Source organism: Sus scrofa, chromosome 6 (genome assembly GCF_054392235.1).
Source record: "Sus scrofa isolate SSC_HxYL_T2T_F1_AM1 chromosome 6, Sscrofa_HxYL_maternal_Yorkshire_Landrace_v2.0, whole genome shotgun sequence".
Lineage (NCBI taxonomy): Eukaryota > Metazoa > Chordata > Mammalia > Artiodactyla > Suidae > Sus > Sus scrofa.
The window spans coordinates 148,018,482-148,041,165 of NC_139388.1; the positions used below are offsets into that span (position 1 = coordinate 148,018,482).

Sequence of the window (22,684 nt, forward strand, 5' to 3'; positions counted from 1 at the left end):
CCATATAATCTAGTAATCCCATTCCTGGGCATCTGTCCAGACAAAACTTTCATTCAGAAAGATACCTGCACCCCCATGTTCACTATTCACAATAGCAAAGACATGGAAACAACATAAATGTCCATTACAGATGAATGGATTAAGAAGATGTGGTACATATATATAATGGAATACTACTCAGCCATAAAAAAGAACAAAATAATGCCATTTTTAGCAACTGGGATGGAACTAGAGACTCTCATACTAAGTGAAGTAAGTCAGAAAGAGAAAGACAAATACCATATGATATCACTTATATCTGGAATCTAATACATGGCACAAATGAACCTATCTACAGAAAAGGAACAAACTTATGGACATGGAGAACAGACTTGTGGTTGCCAAGAGGAGGGAGAGGGATGAACTGGGAGTTTGGGGCTAGTAGATGCAAACTATTGCATTTGGAATGGATAAGCAATGAGATCCTGCTGTATAGCACAGGGAACTGTATCCAATCAACTTGTGATGGAACATGATGAAAGATAATAGGAGAAAAAGAATGTATATATACATTCACTTTGCTGTATAGTGGAAATCAACAGAGCATTGCAAATCAACTATAATAAAAAACAACAACAAAAAAAGCACTTTGCTTTCTAAGAGTAAGTTAAAGAAGCTGGAGTTTCCTGGATTCCCTCCTGGCATAACTGTTTAAGGATCCAAAGTTGTCACTGGAGCAGCTCTGGTCTTTGCAGTGGCATGGGTTCGATCCCTGGCCCAGGAACTTCCACATGACATGGGTGTGGCCAAAATAATTTTAAAAAAGAAGAAGCAGCTCATTTGCTAACATAGCCCACCAATCATTGTAGCTTGCACTGATTAACTGTGTATTTGTCTTTCATTCAGTAGTAAGGTGTCCTGACTATCATTTTTTTTCATCTCATCTCCCAACCTCTTGTACCTGCTATTCTTGTTGCCATATTATTTCTTCTCTATTTAGATAGTTTCAGTCTCCTACTTTACCATCCCTGTGCTCTGTATTCTATCTACTTTATTGAACAAGTTGGCTTTAATTTTTTTTACATAATTTTTTCAGATCATGAAAAAAAACATGTTTTATATAAGACACATATAAAATGCTTAAGATATATTAAAAAGAACATTAGTATTGCCTCAATACCACAACCCAGATATAACATTTTTGGTATACTGTGTTTGCCTAAAATCTTTTTTCCCCACAAGTACATCATTACCAGGTAAATGATTTTTATAAATTGCTGTATTTTCTAAATTGTGGGGGAAAGCAACTAGTGTATCACTCTGGACCTTTGTTTCTTTATACACCCATTCTCACTCTCTCAAAGGAGGAAAAATCAGATTGGTGAATTTAGAAGTGGAAACTGGCACATGAGTTGTCCAGATCCTTCTATTTTCCTTCTCTTGGGACCCAGTTACCTACAAAGGAGCATATTTTTTGTTTACTCCTCCACAGGTAAGTCTTAGTGAGGTAGACACCCAGTGAGAGGCCTGTCCCAGCCCAACTCTGCTAAGATTGAATGGGAAATTCTGTCTGATTTTGAAGTGTGACAAAAACCAATGCCATTTTCTTCAATCTTTTTTATAATAAAGGTAATATTTTAGCCTTCTTTCACAGAATTTTTTAATCTTCCCTTTCTTTTCTTTTTTTGGTCATTTTAGGGCTGCACCTGAGGTGTATGGAAGTTTCAAGGCTAGAATCGGAGCTATAGCCTCTGGCCTACACCACAGCTCATGGCAATGTGGGATCCTTAACCCACTGAGAGAGGCGAGGAATCGAATGTGCATCCTCAAGGATACTAGTCAGATTCATTTCCACTGAGCCACAGTGGGAACTCCTTTTAATCTTATGTTTCAATTTGTTTAGAACTTGGACTGGAAAGAAGGGTGTTGCTCTATTCTTTACACAGAGACTAAATGCACATGCTCCATGATGGGTGCCATGATGTGCCACCTAGGTGTCCCTTTCATAAAGGCTTGACTCAGCTTCTGGAATTAGCACCAACACAGGGCTGTCAGCCCCTTCAAGCACCACCTCACTGTGAAGTGCATCCTCATCAAAGGTCACACCCTTTCCTTGGAAGCCTACATCCAATAACTGATTGATGCAGGGGTATAAAGACATTCCACATCTTGGGGTTCAATGGTTATTCTAGCTTCACAGCTCCCTATGTCAAAAATATTGTCACTGGGAATTCCCACTATGGAGCAATGGAATTGGCAGTGTCTTGGGAACACTGGAACACAGGTTTGATCCCCGGCCTGTTTCAGTGGGTTAAGGATCCAGCATTGCCGCAGCTGTGGCTTAGGTCACTATTGTGACTTGGATATGATCCCTGGCACAGGAACTCCATATGTTGTGGGTTGGGAAAAAAAAAGAAAAAAAGAAAAAAAAATGTCATTGGGCATAAGTCATAGCTTGGCCTCTCATTTGCTCCACAACTGCTACCACCTTCTCCATTCTGCAGATGTTATTCCCAAGGGCTTTCCTTAAGAAATATCCAGCATACCAAATTCCATCTCGAGTGCTGAGTCTGCTTCCTGAGAAACTTAATTTCTCATATTTATATATACAAACACATCATTTTTTATTAAGGACTGTATAAAAACCACCTATTATTAAAGAGACAGTCTAATAATAGAGAAATAATATTGCTTTCAATGGTGATTCCATAATTACTCTAACTCCTATTCTTTGACATTCATGGTATTTCTTATGCTCGCTGTTTTAAGTGTCACATCACAAAAAATTTTGTTTACAAATATTTTTTCACATATCTAATTAATCATGAAGAATAAATACATTTTTGAAGAAGTAAAATTACTGGGTAAAAGAAAATGCATATTTTTAGGACTTTTTGATGTTACTGTTAATTTGCCTTCTGAAAAATCTCACACCATTACACATTCTCACCAGCAGGGAAGGTGAAAAATCTATCTCAAAGCACACTGACTAATATTGATGTTTAAAATAATATATTTTCTAGTTATTCAATCATATTTTACTTTCCTTAGAAAATTCACTTATAGGGAGTTCCCGTCGTGGTTAAGGAATCTGACTAGGAACCATGAGGTTGCGGGTTCGACCCCTGGCCTCACTCAGTGGGTTAAGGATCCAGTGTTGCCATGAGCTGTGGTGTAGGTCACAGATGCAGCTTGGATCCCACATTGCTGTGGCTGTGATTTAGGCCAGTGGCTACAGCCCCAATTCGCCCCCTAGCCTGGGAACCTCCATATGCCAAGAGTGCAGCCATAAAAATACAAAAAAACAAAAACAAAAACAAAACAAACAAAACCAAATGGATAGACGTGTAGTGTGTCATTACTCTAAGAGTTATAAAAAGTAAAACAGGTTAAAGAGGCGTAGGTCGCAGATGCGGCTCGGATCCTGCGTTGCTGTGGCTCTGGCATAGGCTGGCAGCTGTACCTCCGATTAGACTCCTAGTCTGGGAACCTCCATATGCTGTGGGAGCAGCCTTAGAAAAAGCAAAAAGACAAAAAAAAAAAAAATTCACATATATTTATTAGCCAATAAATACTATCTCTTTCCTTGTGAATAGAGAAACTTTGTTTATCTTCTAGGTTGTTATTTTCCTTAAAATTTTTTAAATAAAATTCATTGATACTGAAGAGAAATGACATTTGTATAGTACTGAGCTTAACATGAAAGAAATCAATCATTCTCCTCAATTAAGACAGTTCTTTTATGATATAGCCTATACCAGTAATTCTCAATTGCAGGCAGTTTTGCTCTCCAGGGCATTTGGCAATGTCTGGAGGTAATTCCAACTGTCATGATTTTAGGACGGGTGTGTGTGGGGAGAGTAGGGAAAGGAGATGTGTTGGAATCTAGTTATAATCTAATGGGTAAAGGCTAGGGATGTTAGTAAACATCTTGCAACATAGGAAAGTTCACTAAAGCAAAGAATTATCTAGTCCCAAACATCAATCATGCCAAGACTGAGAAACCCTCGTCTGTACACAGTGCTGCAAACTTCTTGATTGAGTTTATTCATAGGAAGTGTGTGGATTTGTGTGTGTGTGTGTGTGTGTGTGTGCGTGCGCGCGCGTGTGCACGTACATGGGCATTTAAAAATTCTTCAATTATATTTCCTGACTCATTAATGTTGGTTGAAACTTTTTATGTGTGTATTTTGTAACTCTATAAATCTTTTTTTGGTATTTATATATTTGATTTTTACTATCCCGGATTTTCTATTTAATGATTTTGTTTTTGATAGTAATATAGTCATTATAATTTTGAAATTATCTTATGTATAATATAGGTGAGAAAGAAAAGTAAGTGTATTGATATTACTGGAAATCAGGGCCTTCAGTTCCTCTAGGACCCTATATGCTCTAAAGCACAATTATTACTTTACCTGTAACTCAGTATACTGTTATTTCCTAATGTAATAGTATCACTAGTAACAGCTACTATTTATTGAGCCTTTCCACTATCCACTGTGTCACTCTGTTCATTGATACACATGCATTATCCACTCGTTGTTCATAATAATTCTAAGAGGTAGTTATTATTTTTCCCACTTTACAAGTGAAATTCAGAGATATTAAAAATACATCAAATGCCACCCAACTAAAAGTGGCAAAGATTCAAACTTTTGCATGTCCAACTCCAAAACCCATTCTCCTTCCATTTAAAATACCAAATATGGAGCTAAAATAGTCTAGTGAATTCATATCTTTAACCTATAGCTAATACTGTTTGTTCTTATGAAATCTGAGGACTCTTTTGCTAGGTAATATTAACTCTGAGACTTTGGAATTACACATATAAGAATAATAAAGTTACTTTCAATTATCCACTGATTTAAACAATAAATATTTTGAGTAAGGTCAGTAATAAGAGGTGCTGATATTTATCTTTCAATAGCTTCATTTTGAACAACTGATATTGACCATCAGTGTGAGTATTACTTCAATGTCAGAATTTTTTCAGAAGGTTTTTGGGGTTTTTTTTTGGTATTAACTGCTTACTTATATCATTACTTCACAAGCTGTGAATTCCTAGCATATTTATTTTTTTCTTAATCTTCCTCAACATACATAAAACATCTGGAATAATTGTCATGACAGTCACCTAATGGCTTCTGAGACTGGGTCTTTTTTGTGTGTGTTTTTAGGGCTGGCACTCGTGGCATATGGAAATTTCCAGGCTAGGAGTCGAATCTGAGCTGTAGCTGCTAGCCTACGCCACAGCCACAGCACAGCACAGCTCACAGCAACGGAACCCACGTCCTCATGGATATTAGTCGGATTTGTTACTGCTGAGCCATGATGGGAACTCTGAGACTGGGTTATGTTATAAGATTTCTCTGCTGAAGTGTTTTCTGCTCCCAGGGAACCTTCTTTGAGGCTGTTCTTGAGACAAATTACAAGAGGGTTAACAGTCCAATTATTTGCAAGTGTAAATGTCCATAGCATCCTGCTTCCCAGAGCTTATAGGAAAAAGAGGAAATATTCATATTAACTAAAAAAGGTGAGCTTCCTTTGTCACTTCTCTTTCAAGGAAGCTTCAAACAATTTGCACTGGGGGAAAACGAAGGTGTTAGACTGTTAGAAAAATAACTGCAGCATGAAGCTAGGAACTACTGTGAGTAGTCGCCAGTGGAGAGCATTGTTAGAACTCAGGAACGTCAGCAATGGACTGTTTGGAGTGTTGACCAGTTTATAACAGTGGCTGCACTACAACCTAAGTTGTCTGGAAGTCCACTGGATTGCATGATTTCAGTTTCTGTGAACTATCCCTAGAATGTCATCATAGATTCTTTTGTTTTGCTTAAGCTAGTTCAAATGGCTTTATTTCATTGAAACCAATGAGCTCTAACTAATAAAAAACCAGAATAACAAATTTAGATACTGAATCCTCTGGGAGAAAGATATACTCTCTTTCTTGAACATTAAGGCTTCAGGTCTGGGAGAGAGGCAAAATGTACACTATCCTCTGATGAAAAGTTCAGCTTCTCTGGGAAATCTATTTGATTAGCTCTAGAGCTGCTTTGCCCACCAGCATGCTGAACAGCTAGAATCTATGAGCCCTTATAGAGATGCAGGTTGCATTTCCACAACAGGTCAATTAGACCATGAAAAATCACTTCTCAAAATTAATTCAACACACTCTCCACTGGCCTTATGTTGGTTTCAGCAAAATGTCTAAAATATATATTTATATGCCTTGAACAAAAGGGTTGAGTAATTTATCTTCAGCTACTAGTCGCTATTAATTCATTCAGCTCAAATCATTTTAACTGTGATTGTGTATGGACTGTTGTGTGATCCAATTAAGGAACCAAAAAAAGACATGTAACGTCCCTTGGGAAATTTGTATTTTGGGGTTTACATTTCTACTCAATAAATCAGTGGATACTTTGTTACTTCTCTCCTTTACCTTCATTGGGTAAACAATATTTTGGAGTCATAGCCTTTAAATTCCAGGTGATGCTTCCCAGGCAAGTAAAAGCCATGTGGCTGGTTTAGTGATCCAGGGAAAATCAATTTCCCTTCCAAACTGAGAGATCTCAAAACAAAACAAAACAAAAAATACATCAGTGTAAATGAAGCAGACTCTTGAAGTTGTTTTCATCTCTAGCAGCTATGATGCCATGACCCTAAAAGATAAATGTATGCAAACAAGAAAGAAAGCCTTCACCCGAGTGAAGAAGAAAGCCATCCATTGAAGATGAATGATTCATGAATTTTTTTTTATTGCTACCTTTAAAACCGTGTCTTCAGTAAAAAATATTTTTTGAATGATAAATTTCAGTTAGGAGATTTTCTCCATGTATGCTATCTTTCTTCCCTTTCTCTTTTTCTTTGCAAACACATCTAAGCCAGGGAACTTCTTCAAGAGGGAGCATAAACAACATTAAAATCATGGGTGCATCAACAATGCAACTGGTGGGTAGTCATTAAGAGTTGACTTGGTTTCATTTCCAAAAGCTGTGTAATATTAGACCAATGAATAGAAAATTCAGTGTTTTTAATCTATAGAATGGGAATAACAGTACTTATCTCTTAGAGCTTCTATGAGAATTAAAGGAAATAGTTCATATAAAAATGTTTGAAGTTCTATCCATTTTTATTAATATAAGATCATTTATTCATTCAGCAAGTATTTGCTAAGTAAATGTGGCAGGCACTGTTTTAGGCTTCGGAGATATAGCAGTGAGCAAGACAAGACTCATTCCTTCACAGCTCTTACTTATTACTGACAAAGAAAAACATTAAAAATAATTTTGCTATAATATTTAGAAATGATCTTTTCTATGCAGAAAAATATCCCTTTGAGTAGAGCTCTCTAATTAAAAGCCATGTCATATTAATAGGATTTCCTGGACAGGAGGGATTACCAGATTTAGGTGACAGAATAGAAAGATCCTAATACTGTCATTCATGATCTTGTCCCATTAACCAACCAGACATAGCAACAAAGAAACTTGAAGAGCACAATGGAAGCCAAACTATTAGGGGTTACAGATACTGCGAGTTGGAAAATCTTTATTAAAATAAATATACTGGTAGTTCCCATTGTGGCTCAGTCGGTTAAGGAACAGACATAGTCTCCTTGAGGCTGCAAATTCAATCTTTGGCCTCGCTCAGTGGGTCAAGTATCCAGCATTGCAGCAAGCTATGGTATAGGCCACAGATGCAGCTCAGATCAGGTGTTGCAGTGGCTGTGGAATAGACCTCAGCTGCAGCTCCAATTTGACCCCATACAGAAGTTCCAGCATATGAGAAATTCCATATGCTACAGGTGGGGTCATAAAAAGAAAAATAAATAAATAAATACACTGAAAAATGGGTAAATTGTATCTATTTTTTTTTTAAGTTCTTGATTTGGTAATCTTTTTGAAGTAGGTTAATCAAAGAAAATATAATTGGTCAATACTTCTGATATTGAATACTCTTTCTGCTTCTAAAGAGCCTATTCAAGTAGCAATGATAATAAGGATGATGATTAATACTTATAATGATAATAATATAATAATAAAACTGTTAACATTTATTGAAAGCTTACAATGTATCACATTTTTGCAAAGCCCTTCAAAAGCATACTTTCATTGAATCTTTAAAATGCTATGAGGAAACAGACTCACAGACATAGGAAACAAACTTATGGTTACTAAAGGGGAAAGGGGGAGGGGAGGGATAAATTAGGAATTTAGGATTAGCAGATACAAACTACTATATATGAAACATAAACAACAAGGTCTTATTCGATAACAAAAAACTGCATTCAATATCTTATAATAAACTAAAAAGGAAAAGAATATTAAAAATTATATATGTATACATATACACATGTACATATAGACAGAATCACTTTGCTGTTGATCAGAAAACACAACATTTTAAATTAACTATACTTCAATTTAAAAAAAACACTCTAAGTTATGTAACATTATCCTCCTCAATTTACAGGTGAGGAAACCAAGGTTTACAGAAATTCAATATCTTCTTCAAGGGCACAGGTAGAGATAAATGTCATCAATGTAGAGATGAATGTCAAATTCTGCTCAATTGATTTCAGAGCTCTAAAACCACTTTGCCAATACCCTTTGTTCTTACCAGAGTATGAACTTTTCCTTCATCACTTAGTGTGTATAATTTATTCAGCATCCTGCTGTATTTGATATCTTATATATCATGTCTTAATTTTCTAAAAAAATATATGATGAAGTATACATTGGTCAGCTATTGGTATATAGAAAACCACCCCCAAAATGAGTGGCAAAAGCAATAAGCCTTTTTTTCTCTCACTCATGGATTTTTGGGACAGACTGGGAGCCAACTGATCTAGTTTGGGCTCAGCTGGAATTGGCTCCAAGCCTTGGATCATCCAGACATGCTCTACATGCCTTTCATTCTCTTTGGACCATTCAGTTAACTGAGTATATGTTTGTCATGACTACAGTAGAAGTAAAAGACAGAAAACCCAATCACACAAGCAAATGCTAAGTCTTTGTTCTCATAAGACCCAATAAAATTTCTTCAGACAAAGTTGCATGGACAAAGCCAATTATCAATGCAGTGGGGAAAAATACTTGGACTTGATGGAAGTAACTGCAAAGGCATACAGCAAAGAACATGTATACAAAGAAGATAAGATAAAAATTTGTTGACAGTGATGCAATCTACCACATATATCCACAGTATTATTACAGATGAAGAACAAGAGACTTGGGTTGTCCAATGAACTTGGTTAGCTCGCTCTTAACTGAAACAATAAGCCTCTTCTGCCTATTCTTAAATAAAAGGGACTTTCCAGTATTGGGAGATGTTAAGGGAGAGAAAAGAAGAATCTTGAGAGACCTTATGATGTATGCCTCTAATATTTCTCTGTATCCTTTGTAATACCTAATCTTGTTCCTGACCCACGATCCATGGTCAATAAATGTGTGATGATCAAGAAGTAAATCAAAGACAAGAAGAAAATGCACAGAAATGATAGTGTTGAATGGGATATTTTTATAGGTTCCTTTTCTATACTGATGGTGTTTTTATAGAAGGGATTTTAAAGTAAAGCAAAAGTGGAGCTGGCCTTTGAGCAAAGAAACATGTATCTTTTAGGGAGAGACGATTAAAGTGAAATGCTGGCATATCTTAAGTGGGATTATTAAAAACAAGCAATTTAGCAAAACCTGTTATTCTCCTCAGTTTTTACTAGGAAACAAAACAAAACAAAACCAGAGAAACCAAGATTACAGAATTTGCTTCTCAAATGGAGGCAAATTTGTCTCTTTGTTTCTCAGTCTTCTATAGATGCAAATTTGGGGCTTTTAACAGAAACTGCTAACTTGATATGCTTTCAACTCAGTGGTTCCCAGTATAATTGATGTCAGGAAAACAAAAGTTGCAAAGCAGGTACAATTCTTTTGCAACTAAGAGAGATCATTTGGATCCACTGGACTGAAAATATATTGAAATTAGTGAAAATATATAGAGTAAGTTAATTCTTGAAAAGTAGGTGGGAAGTCAGAGGTGCCATTTGAAGAATGTGAGTTAAAGACTACAATAATAAGAGCTAAGATATATAAAACATTTACTATGAAGCAGTCGATACTGCACTATTATAATCTGCATTACCACATTCAGCCCTAGTAAGAACTCTTTATTTTTGCATGCATTCAATAAATACATGATGACCATCTGTTCTTTACTAGACCTTGTGCTAGTTGGTGGCAATATAGCGAGGGACAAAAGTAAGCATGGTCACTGTCCTTATAGTGCTTAGAGTCTAACCAAATAATCACAAAAATACTTATAACATTGCAAATGTGTCAAGTTCTATATAGATGAACTTAATAAACAAAGGGGTCAAAAATGTTTCTCTGAGGAAGTAGTTTGAGTTGAACTCAGAAGGACAAGGATGCCTTAACTACAGGGGATAAGAGCATTTGGTCAGAGGCAAAAACACATATGTGCAAAGATGAAGCAAGAAGCAGAGGTGCTCCGACCAGAGTGAAGAAAAGCAGAGAGGGATCAAGCTGGAGAAGAGATGGGGGGCAGGCCGTGCAAGATGTGGCCAATAGAGAAGTTTCATCTTTATTCTAAGTACAATGGGAAGCCACTGAAGGGAACTAGAGGAAGAAGATCAAGCAAAAGTGATACTATTAGATTTTCAAATTATCTGGTTACTAGATGGAGACAGGATTGGATTAAAGAAGGTGGGCAGGATGAATGCAGGTAGACTATTTCAGTAACTATTGCAGTTGTGATTTGCCAATGGGAACCTGCTGTATAGCACAGTGAACTCTATCCAATATTCTATGATAATCTAAGTGGGAAAATAATCTGAAAGAGAATGGATGTGTGTACATGTATAACTGAATCACTTTGTTGTACAGTAGAAATTATTACAACCTTGTAGATCAACTATACCTTAATAAAATGTTAAAAAATGACAAAATAAAAACACCTTCAAACCAAATAAATAAATAGATAAATACTGAAATTGCCTAAGAAATGATTATAAGCTGAGAGTATTGTGATGACAGTGTTAGATAAGGAGAAATACCATCTTTTGAAATTCTAAGTCATACTTGAAAAAATTTAACATCTCTGAAATCAAGATGCTTCTTATAGTCTCCATGCTATATTAATTATCCAATTGCCATCACTTGTGCAAGTACATGGACATTTCCAAAATCCAAATAATTAAATAGAGCAATACTCTTAGAAATATAGCCAAATATTGTGATGACAATATTCTGTGAAAAAACCTGATGCTCTAGAATTCCTAAGTCAAGCAGTGTGTCAATGCATGCACTGGCAGCATTTTTCCTTTGTTATGGGTCCTTAAAATAATGGTGCATGTTGCAATTGATAGGATTTTAGATTCACTGAAATATGATGAAAGAAATTTAGGAGGTTAAACCAACTAAGGCTAGTTAGGTATTGACTATGGAAAATAAAGGAGAAAGATGACTCATAAGTTCTTATCTTGGTATATATATATTCATAAATGAAGAGGTAAATAATACCATATCAATATTATTCCTATTTAACTGGCAAACTAATTAAAATAAGAGGAATTAAGAAAACTGTCAAAGGCCATACAATTCACAGGTGGCAGAGACTGGTTAGGTCTGAGTGCAGTGCCTGATATGCTGAGAAATATACAAACTAAAACCTGGACCAACAAATACCATCAGAGAGTAAGTAATTGATTAACTAATGTATGGAAGTATACTAAACATTACTTGATCTTGCAAGTAATTAAAGAAATGTAAACTAAAATAATAATGGAATATTGTTATTTTTCATATTATTAAAAACAAAATAATGAACTAAACTATTAATTTAATAAATTATCATCAGAAATTGGCAATATCAAGTATAAATTACTTTTTTGTGATGTAAGCAATAATAAACATTTAAGAACAATAAAAATAAAATAAATGTGACAGAAAGGAACACATGAGGCAAATATATGCAAATAATTATTAATTATATATTGTCAACTGCTATTTTGACATTTTCTAATCTTGAGTAGCACCCTCCATTTTCTTCTTATTGTTTTTCTTTTCCTTTTTTCTCTTTTCTTTTCACTTTTTTTTTTGAGAGGGAGTGGACAGTGGGAAGAGGGTACTAGTTTTATTTTACTGCAGTGCTTTCATAAACACTGTTCTTGGCTCATGTTCAGGATCCTGGTATCAATTTCTAATTCAGACATCCTCAACTATCTCTCATGTCAAGACCCAATTGAGATGACATCAATCAATGCCCAGCATAAACAATGTCATCCAAGTGAGCTTCAGCCTGTCTGAACAGATGGGGCTTGAATCTCTGGACTCATTATTTTACCTTCCAAGACCTTCCTCTTCTCTGGCAAAACACATGGATACAGTTGTAGTTAAAGCCAAATGGCCTGCATTTTTGTTCACAGATTGTACATTGTCCTTTTCTTCCTTTTGACACCATAGTTAGTCACTTATCATCTTTACAGAACTGATTCAAGAACATTTGGGTGGCTAATACACAACCCTAAATAATCAGCTATGGTGTATTCCTTGGCAATTCTGAATTTCATCTGGAATTCATGAGAAAGTTTAGGGTCATTTGTTTGAAAGCCATGTGAAGGAAATGCTAACTCTATCCTACTGGCTGAAATAAACCAGAATACTGACTTCCAGTTTTCTGTGATGATTTTTGGTTAAAGAGGGAAATAATTGTTGAATCAAACTATTGACCATCTCATGAGATGTACAGAGTAGACCATGACTTGCAATTCCCACAAAGTGGTTGAAATTTGAGCATTTATCACTGACAATCATTAAGTAAAATACCAAGTCCCATGTTTATTACTGTCATTATGAAACTACCAGCTTTTTACAGAAAAATTTTATTTTTCTCACTTTTGAAGTCAATTCAATGTCACTCTCCTTGAAGTTAAAAATGGAATGCTGATTTCCAAATATTAATGGAAGTATACTAAGAATAAAAATTCAAGGTGCAAAGAGAGGCTGATTATTTTTATACAACAATGTTGTGATATTTTACCTAACATAATTGACATATATGCTAAAAATTGGGACTGCAACCAAAAGGAACTGTATATACTAGAAGTTGCAAGCTACTGACATATAGGTTGAATTCAGCTTTCAGATGGCTTTTGCCTATCAGAAGGTTCATCTACATTGTTAATATTTTAAAAATGAGTTACCACAATAAAAACCTAGGGAATTTCAAACAGAATTGGAAACATTTTTCCATGGAAACAACCACGTTTGACCCATGTTAATCTAGGATTTCTTCTAAGTGTTCAAGTTTATAGTATATTTATAAATCAAAGAAATTATTTTTCTCATAGTACCAGCTTTTAAAAAATCCTTTGGTCTCTCTTTCCATTATAGTAATATGAAAAATCTCTGTCTTAGTTTCATTCTCCTAACTTAATTTTGTTTACTGTGCCTGTGTCATTCCTTAGGATAAATACCAAGTTCCTCTATTTTTTATCATTTCCTGAAAACGTAGGCACTCAAGGTTATACATTTTTCCATGTGAATTGTTCTTTCTATATCCTACATTTTGATATATGATGTTCTCCTTCATTTTATAGATAATTTTATGTTTGATTTTTTTCCATGTTAATCTAAGTTATCTATTAGTGTCATTCAAATTGCTAAGATTTTTAGTTCTCATTTGATTGACTCTCAATAAGAAAATACACCCTGCAAAATCTTGAATTTTTTAAAAAAACAGGACATTCTTATCAGACACATATTAAATAAAATCCTAGATATTCTTTATTAGATGGTTATAATATTTTATGTGTTTATTAACCAGGCTTACTGATCACATCATTAAAATCTTCATAGCATTTATTTTTTAAAATTTTGTCTACTGAAATATTCCAATTCTGGAAAGGTGTTTTGAAGTTCCTCTATTAAAAATTCACAATTCTATCCTTTTTATTGTATTCTTATGTTTTTAACAGTTATGCCTGTGCCATATTATTTGCAGTATACATGTTTATGACTCATATCATACTGTATGTCATTATTACACAATGACTTACATTAGCCATTTTTTACTATTATTAAATGATATCTTGTCTGATATTGTTATTTCTATTATAGTTATCTACTTACAGAAATTTCTTAGTATCCCTTCTCCAAGCTGTACTAGATAGTATATGGGTAAAATATATCATTATTCCCACCTCATAAATATCAAGATAGATGCTCCACAGTTGAATTTATGGCTCAATGATAAGGCCAATGCTTTTGTCTTCTCAATTCACATATCCCACCTTGTGTTCTAAAATAGCTCTCTATCTTCTACTGTCACATCCACATTCCAGCTAATTGGATGAAGAAAGGAACAGATGAGAGGACAGGACCTTCCCTTTCAAGGGACTTACTTGCAAGTAATCATCACTTCCATTTTAATCTATCCACCAATATTTAATCTTTTAACTTTTCCTTATTTTTGGTGATTTAGCCCAGTAGTTTCACTCAGTTTTTCTCCTTGAATAATTTTAAGTTGTGCTGTATATTTCTATTTCTTTTTTAGATACATAACCTGTATAATATAAATTGAAAATGTTTCCATTTCAGAAAGACAATACATGTGATTGATTAGAGGGTTGGGATTTTGAGCAACATGTAGTCAGCCTGACTTCCAGGGAATAGTGTAGTAAGGGAGATTTAATTTAACCATGTGGACAATAAATCAATCATGCCTACATGATGAAGCCTCAATAAAAACTCTGGACTGAAACTAAGATGAGCTTCCCGGGATGCACATATTTGTTACACATCAATGCTAAGAGAGTAACACATCCCTGAGCATATGGAATGCTCATGTTTGGAACCTCCCAGTCCCCAGTTCTCTTTATATTATTTTCCTTTGGATGCTTCTGATTTGTACCCTTTTTCTACAACACTGTAATAATGATTTTCTAGTTCTGTAAGTTATTCTAGCAAATTGATTCTGAGGCGTTCTGTGAAGACATCAGGCTAGTATAAAGTGAACATGGGCCTTGGGACCCTGAGGCTAGTGTCAGAAATCATAGGCATACTTAGAAGTCTTTTGACTGAAAGACTGACCCTAACCCCAAGTTTGGCTAACTCTGAGTACTTTACTGTATTACTTCATCTCTACTCACTTAAAGTTAAGAATATCAGAAACTTCTACTACACTCTCCTACTCTCTTCCCCTCCAGATGAAGTGATAAAATGGTTTACTTCCCCTCTTTTTCCTATTCTCACTCCAGCTCCTGTTGACATTAGTTTATTCCTCTTATTTTTGTACCATTATTAGAATTGATCTTGAATATGCTTCTTACATTTCAGGAACTTTATTTAACATCGCATTTACATTCTCAAAGGATCTGTCATCTTTTTAAATTTTAACTATTAGTTGTATTGGTCACCACCTGCTTCTTCTTAATTCATTTTTCCCCACCCTGAGTCCTAAGCTCTTTGTCTTGATTTTTTTTTTTTTTAATGGATCAAGTTCCTGAGACTTTTTCTCAGATGTGGTATATAGGTAGTGACCATTCATCTACATTTTCCTAGGAAGTCCTGCTTGTTTTGGCAGAAGAATTGATAGTGCCAACTTTCACTTTCAGTCAGGATAATAAATATATTCCAGTCTGATTTTCCTAGCAAATCCTAGTCTATGCCTATTATCATGGAATAATTATTAATAATGACACTTTTCACTCTCAGTTTGAATGATAAATTATCTATTACCCTAAGTAAGGGGAATTACATTCTGAATTCTGATTCTATTTATCTATTTATTTTGTTTTTATATATTAAAACCTCTGTCAGATATAGGTTCCTAAGATTTTAATTCTTATCTCTCATTCATTTAAATGTATTATTCCACCATCTTCTAGCTTATTTTACTTTTGCAGGAAGTTTGATCTTTCTGTTTGAAATTTAGGATATTTTTTTCTTTATCTTTAAATATAGTAATTTTTATGCCTAGGTACTGTTTTTAATCACTCATCCCAGGAACTCAGTGCATCTTTTTAAAATTATAAAATCTGGTCTTTCTTTAGCCCAGGGATATTTGTGTTGAATAGTTGTTAAATTAGTGTAACCCCTGCATCTGTTCATTTCTCTTTTTCTGAAAGTTCTGTTATTGGCAGGTTATATACTGGATCAATCTTCAGAACCTCTTTTCCATCTGTATCTCCACTTTAAAATATTTGCTCTAAGATTTTTAAAATTTCTTCTACTAGATCTTACAGAAGCTTATGCGGGTCTCAGCAATGGTCATACTTTCTTAATTTTACATATCAAATTGTTCAGCTGAAAATCATGTTTTAATGGTGAATTTTTTATTTTCAAAAAGTAAGTTCTGTTTAATTTGAATATTCTTGTGTTCATATTACTTTTCTATTCAAGTTGACATTTTTCTCCTCCAGAAGCTATATTTTGTCAGCTATCTGATCTTTTCGTTGTCTTCTCTCTACAGGCATGGACCCTCCTTTAATATGTTATGGTTTTTCCTTGTCAGCTTACTAGAAACAAGTTTCGAAATTCCCTAACTAGCAATAATCTTACGAATTATGGGAGGAAAAAAAAAAACAAAAACGTTTTCTACTCCTGTGAGCTGGCAGCGTTTAGAAGAGAGCCTGGACTGATGGTGCTCTAACTAGTCAGCAAAAAGAACCCTTTCAGATCCTCCTAAACTATAAGCTTAATAAATCTCTTATCTCTACCCTAAAAGCCAAATCTTGCTGTTCTCCCAATTGCTGACACAGCTGCCTGATAGGAAGAAGCAGAAAGGAAAGTACACATGGCCGTGCCCATTGGCTAATAGGCCAGTAGTCATGGTACATCTAACCAATGAGATTAATGATACTCATTTAAGATTAATGAGAAAGGAGTCAGGACAATGAAGAAAGCATTCTTGGAATTGGCAGAAAAGCCAGACTCTCTTTTCCTTCTAAAGACCTACACCAAGTGCCACAAATGAGAGGAGAGGTGAAATAAGAAATAAAACAAAGGTTTTTTTTTTTTTTTTTTTTTTTTTTTTTTTTTTTTTTTTTATCATCAAAGAGCTCAATGACTAGTAGAGAAATGAGCTGGGTACTCCAGACAAGTAGGAATATAATGTAGGTTTGTTTAAGATGATATGAGAACCAGAGGAGGAACACCATGAACTCTGTCTGGGAGGTTTCACTATAATCTCCCAATGGAGATAATGTTAAAGTAGACCATCAAAGTCACCTTGGAAAATTAGGAATTTGCTAGATGGGAGAAAGTTTATCTTATGCAGAAGAGAAAACTGCACATAATCATCAAGATATGAAATAGAATAAAAAAATCCTTATATAACTAGAGTTTCAGATCCAAACATACAACATTGAGAGACTAGGGTGAAAGAACAATGAGAATCAGAAAATGATTATAACAGTATGGAAATTCCTCAGAAACCTAAAAATAGAACTACCATTAATCTAGCAGTCCTATTCCTGGGTGTATATCTGGACCAGAACTGTAATTCAAAAAGATATACACACCCATATGTTCACAGCACACTATTCACAATACCCAAGATATGGAAACGACCTAAATGCCCAGAAAGATGAATGGGTTAAAATGATGTCACACACACACACACACACACACACACAATGGAATACTACTCAGCCATAGAAAAGAACAAAATAATGCCATGTGCAGCAGCATGGATGCAACTAGAGATTCTCATACTAAGTGAAGTAAGTCAAAAAGAGAAAGAGAAATATATGCTATCACTTATATGTGGAATTTAAAACATTGCACAAATGAACCTATGTACAGAACAGAAATATACTTACAGACATGGAGAACAGACTTGTGGTTGCCAGGGCTAGAGGGGAGATGTATTGGGAATTTGGAATTAGTGGATGCAAACTATTATATTTGGAGTAGATAAACAATAAGATCATTTTGTATAGCACAGGGAACTATATCCAATCTCCTAGGATAGATCATGATGGAAAATAATATTAAAAAAAGAATGTCATAGTTCCTTTTCTGGCTCAGTGATAATAAAGCTGACTAGTATCCATGAGGACCTGGGTTCAATCCCTGGCCTAACTCAGTGGGTTAAGAATCTGGCATTGCTGTGAGCTGTGGTGTAGGACAGAAGTTACAGCTCTGAATTGACACCTAGCCTGGGAACTTCCATATACCACAAGTGCAGCCTTAATAATAGTAAGCAAAAAAAAGATGAATGAGAGAGATAAGTCATATCATGCTAAGTATGGGTTTTATTCTATACGTAATGAGGCATCAGTGCTAAGTTTGTCTCTTGCTTTTCGTTTGTTTATTTGGTTTGGCCAAACTTGTGGCACGCGGGAATTCCTGGGCCAGGGATCGAACCCATACCACAGCAGCAACCCAAGTTGCTGCAGTGATAACAACTAGATACTTAACCCATTGTTCCACAAGGGAACTCCAAGTTTTCCTCTTCTAATTTAAATGGGAAAGTATCATTTTTTAAGGAAAGGTAAAATTTTTAGAAAGTCATAAAATCTTGAAAGAGGGAAATACAAGGAAACGTTTATTGTAATATATGGAAAATTGCCAAAAATATGATAGTACCACCTACTCTCATCTATATAATACTAGGGACTTAATGATGCAAAAATTAGCAATAAAGATTACAAGTTCAAATAAAAGTTTCTAAGTCCCTTCTTAGAGACTTGGTTTCAAATAATGTTGCATAAAAAATTGAAAAATTGGGCTACAAAATTGAGTAATTATTTCTGCTATCAACAAAGGCTCACCATCATAATAACAGTTCCAGGTTGGAAAGCACAATAAGAAATACAAAAATTGGTGATAATCAGGGCATCAAATCATCTAAGGTAGAAAACCAAAGGAAAACTACTTTACATGCATGATTTCAATAACAATACAACTTGATTTTTTATTCAAAATTGTATTTTACTATAACAGTTAATGAATTCTTTTTCCTTGATATGGTAGCTATGATAATTGAGGACAATATCTAAAGCATAGTAAAAAATGTGAACTTCAGAATAAATTTACCCAGCTCTTTTGAGTCAACAATAAAAAATTTTGAAGATGGTGGGGGCATGTTCCCTATAAGGAAAAAAAATAATTTTAATTAATTAGCATTTGATTTGGGTGTTATTTTCTATGACTCTCCTTTGTTTTTTAATTTCTACCATATGTTTATTATATTTTAAATTGTCTTTGATAAAATTTAATTAGCTGATATTTGTAAAGCTGTCTAAGGATGGGCTTTGTATAATTACTAGGTTTTTTTAAATTAGTAAGTATCAGTATTTTCTCTGTATGCTTGCTGCATTGAAGAACATTAATTTTTAAAATTGCTTTAGAAGCAATGCTGAATAGTTATGTTGTGAGCCACAAAGGAAGTCCAGATTGGTACAACCCCACTATGGAAAACAGTATGGAGGTACCTCAGAAAAATAAATATAGAACTACCATATAATCCAGCAATCCCACTCTTAGGCATATATCCACACAACTTTCCTTGAAATAGACACATGCACCCATATGTTCATTGCAGTACTATTCACAATAGCCAAGATATGGAAACAACCTAAATGTCCATCGATAGATGAATGGATTAACAAGATGTGGTATATATACACAATGGAGTACTACTTAGCCATAAAAAAGAACAAAATAATGCCATTTTCAGCAACATGGATGGAACTAGAGACTCTCATACTGAGTGAAGTAAGTCAGAAAGAGAAATACAAATACCATATGATATCACCTCTCTCTGGAATCTAATATATGGCATAAATGAATCTTTCCCCCAAAAAGAAAGTCATGGACTTGGGGAACAGACTTGTTGTTGCCAAGAGGGAGGGAGTGGGAATGGGATGGACTGGAAGACTGGGGTTAGATGCAAACTATTACATTTGGAATGGATAAGCAATGAGATCCTGCTGTATAGCGCAGGGAACTATATCTAGTCACTTATGATGGAGCATGATGGAGGATAATGTAAGAAAAACAATGTATACATATGTGTGACTGGGTCACTTTGCTGTACAGTAGAAATTGAAAGAACACTGCAAACCACGTATAATGGAAAAAATAAAAATTCAAAAAAATAAAAAATAAATGATGATAATAATATGAATTTCATGAGTGAAAACCCATTTGGTAAGTATCAGTTGTTGATTAGGCATTAATAGCAGAAGCACATGTTTCTCTACTCTCTCTGGAATAATGTTAGTTGACCACCTCTAGACTCTAAAGTTCTGGCAGCATGGTGCGGTCTAATTGCCCCAGAGCTAAAATAACTGGCACACATATACTATTACATTAACTATACTGAAGTGTTTTAAAGTAAATAATACACATTTTAACAAATGTGCTGGAAGTAGCATAGAATTTTGAAAAAAAGTCCATTTAGCAAATACTTGCTGAGGTATGTAATGTTTTGAAAGTGATTTAACCTCCTGTGTCCTAATGAATTCATCCATAAAGAAGAGAATATAGTAATACATATTTAATAGAATTGTAATGAGAATTAATTTAATTTTTGCAATGTGCTTTATAAATGGTAAAGCATTACTTTTAGGTTTAATAAAGTTTAAATTAGTGTTCCCTTTGTGGAGCAGTGGAAACAAATCCGACTAGAAACCATGAGGTTGCAGGTTTGATCCCTGGCCTTGGTCAGTGGCTTAAGGATCTGGCATTACCGTGAGCCGTGGTGTAGGTGGCAGACGTGGCTTAGATCCCACGTTGCTAAGGCTGTGGCTGTGGCTGTGGCTGTGGTTGGCAGCTGTAGCTCCAATGAGACCCCTAGCCTGGGAAACTCCATATGCTACAGGTATGGCACTAAAAGGCAAAAAAAAAAAAAAAAAAAAGGTTAAATCATCCTTAAGGACAGCTGGAAGTATATTTACAGGCAGAGAAGGCAGATTTTTTTAGTCCTACTCCATGCCAGGGATTTTGCTAGTTGCTTTATTGAGAAGATATAAAAATATAAGCCCTATAATCTTTAATGTCAAAATAGCTCTATATTCTTTGATTCAGCCCTATCTAATAAAAACCATGCTGATAATCAGAGGCTATAAGGGATCTTATCAGCAAATGTTAATGAAAATTAGGGAGGATAAAAGATTGTGGACTCAGGTCACAGCAGGAAGCAGACTTTTGAACTCTATAAAGTCATTTACTTCTCATTGATAAAGATAAAATTTTGGAATGCTTGCAAGGCATTTGACCTAGTGCTATTACAAATGCACACTCCATTTCTTTTTAGTGTAAGAGTTGTGTCAACTTACATCTATTCTGTGTCTCTTCATCATAAAATACCTTTGTCTATTTTTGAAGTTTCCCTTAAGGAGTTCCCGTCGTGGCGCAGTGGTTAACGAATCCGACTAGGAACCATGAGGTTGCAGGTTCGGTCCCTGTCCTTGCTCAGTGGGTTAACGATCCGGCAATGCTGTGAGCTGTGGTGTAGGTTGCAGACACGGCTCGGATCCCGCGTTGCTGTGGCTCTGGCGTAGGCTGGTGGCTACAGCTCCAATTCGACCCCTAGCCTCGGAACCTCCATATGTCGCGGGAGCGGCCCAAAGAAATAGCAAAAAAGACAAAAAAAAAAAGTTTCCCTTAAGATTAGGTACTTCAAAAGTTTAGTGGCCTCACCTATGAACATAACGAATAATTCTGAAGCTATATATTCTAGTTGTTTGCATGGAAAAAGTATATTATGATTCACAAGTGTTTGCTGGCCCTCCACAGAGGAGGTTTATAATTTCATGACCAGTTGATGACAGGATCAGCAATCAAGTGAGAACAGAAATGACTGAATTCTATTTCAAGCAGAAAATTTAAGCATCAGCACAGACTTTCTCTTTGTTATGAGTTCAACAATGTTTTGTATCATGAAAATTGCAGAGGGCTCAAAGACACCATGAAGAAGAGGCCACAGAGGTCTATAGAGCCATAGACCACCCCATGATGGACACACAATTAATGACAGATCTTTGTTGTTGCAGACCACTGAGATTTTAGAGTCATTTGTCCCTGCAGTCTATCCTGACCTATTTTTACTCAGTGTTCCCCTCACAATCTGTAACTTCATTTGTATATAAGATATTTAAAATTCACTGTTACTTTGCTAGTCAGAGAGTATCATATTTTGTATCTGACTTTCTTCCTTCAAAACGCATGGTGACTGACACTGATTATTTTGTAAAACAATGTGAAGGATTTTTTTCTTCAACAGCAGCTCTACCTGGTTCTAAATTAAATAGGAAGCCAACAAGGCAGATTTCTTGTGTCCTATATAGGAAAAGATTTGTGGGATGAATGGATAAAATATAATAACAATTAATTCAAGGAACAGCGACACGTAAATTGGTCCTTTTTCCATAGTATTAGTCTGTCCTTGCTGTAAAATAATTGTATAAGAAACAACCTTAGAATGTTGGTGGCTTAGAAAATTAATAATTTTCCTTATTCATAGGTCTGTGGGACCCTTGATATGGCTCTACATCTAACTGTGAGTACAGTTTAGATATGTTCCACGTTTCACATTTTGAGAAAGTGGTAATTCAGTGAATTCTTTCTTCGTGTGGAACAATAGAAGCTCAATAGCGTAAGCCAAACCATCCAACTATAGTTTCTGTTTGCATATCTGTGCATATATAATTACTCGAAACAGGGCACAGAGCCAA

At 35.1% G+C, this 22,684-nt stretch overlaps 1 protein-coding gene across 1 annotated transcript in view; it reads right to left on the reverse strand.

The window, feature by feature from the left end:
- Nucleotides 1–22,684, reverse strand: part of LOC146402866 (uncharacterized) — an 805,401-nt gene that overhangs the window by 223,749 nt on the left and 558,968 nt on the right. The gene's annotated exons all lie outside the window — the stretch shown is intronic.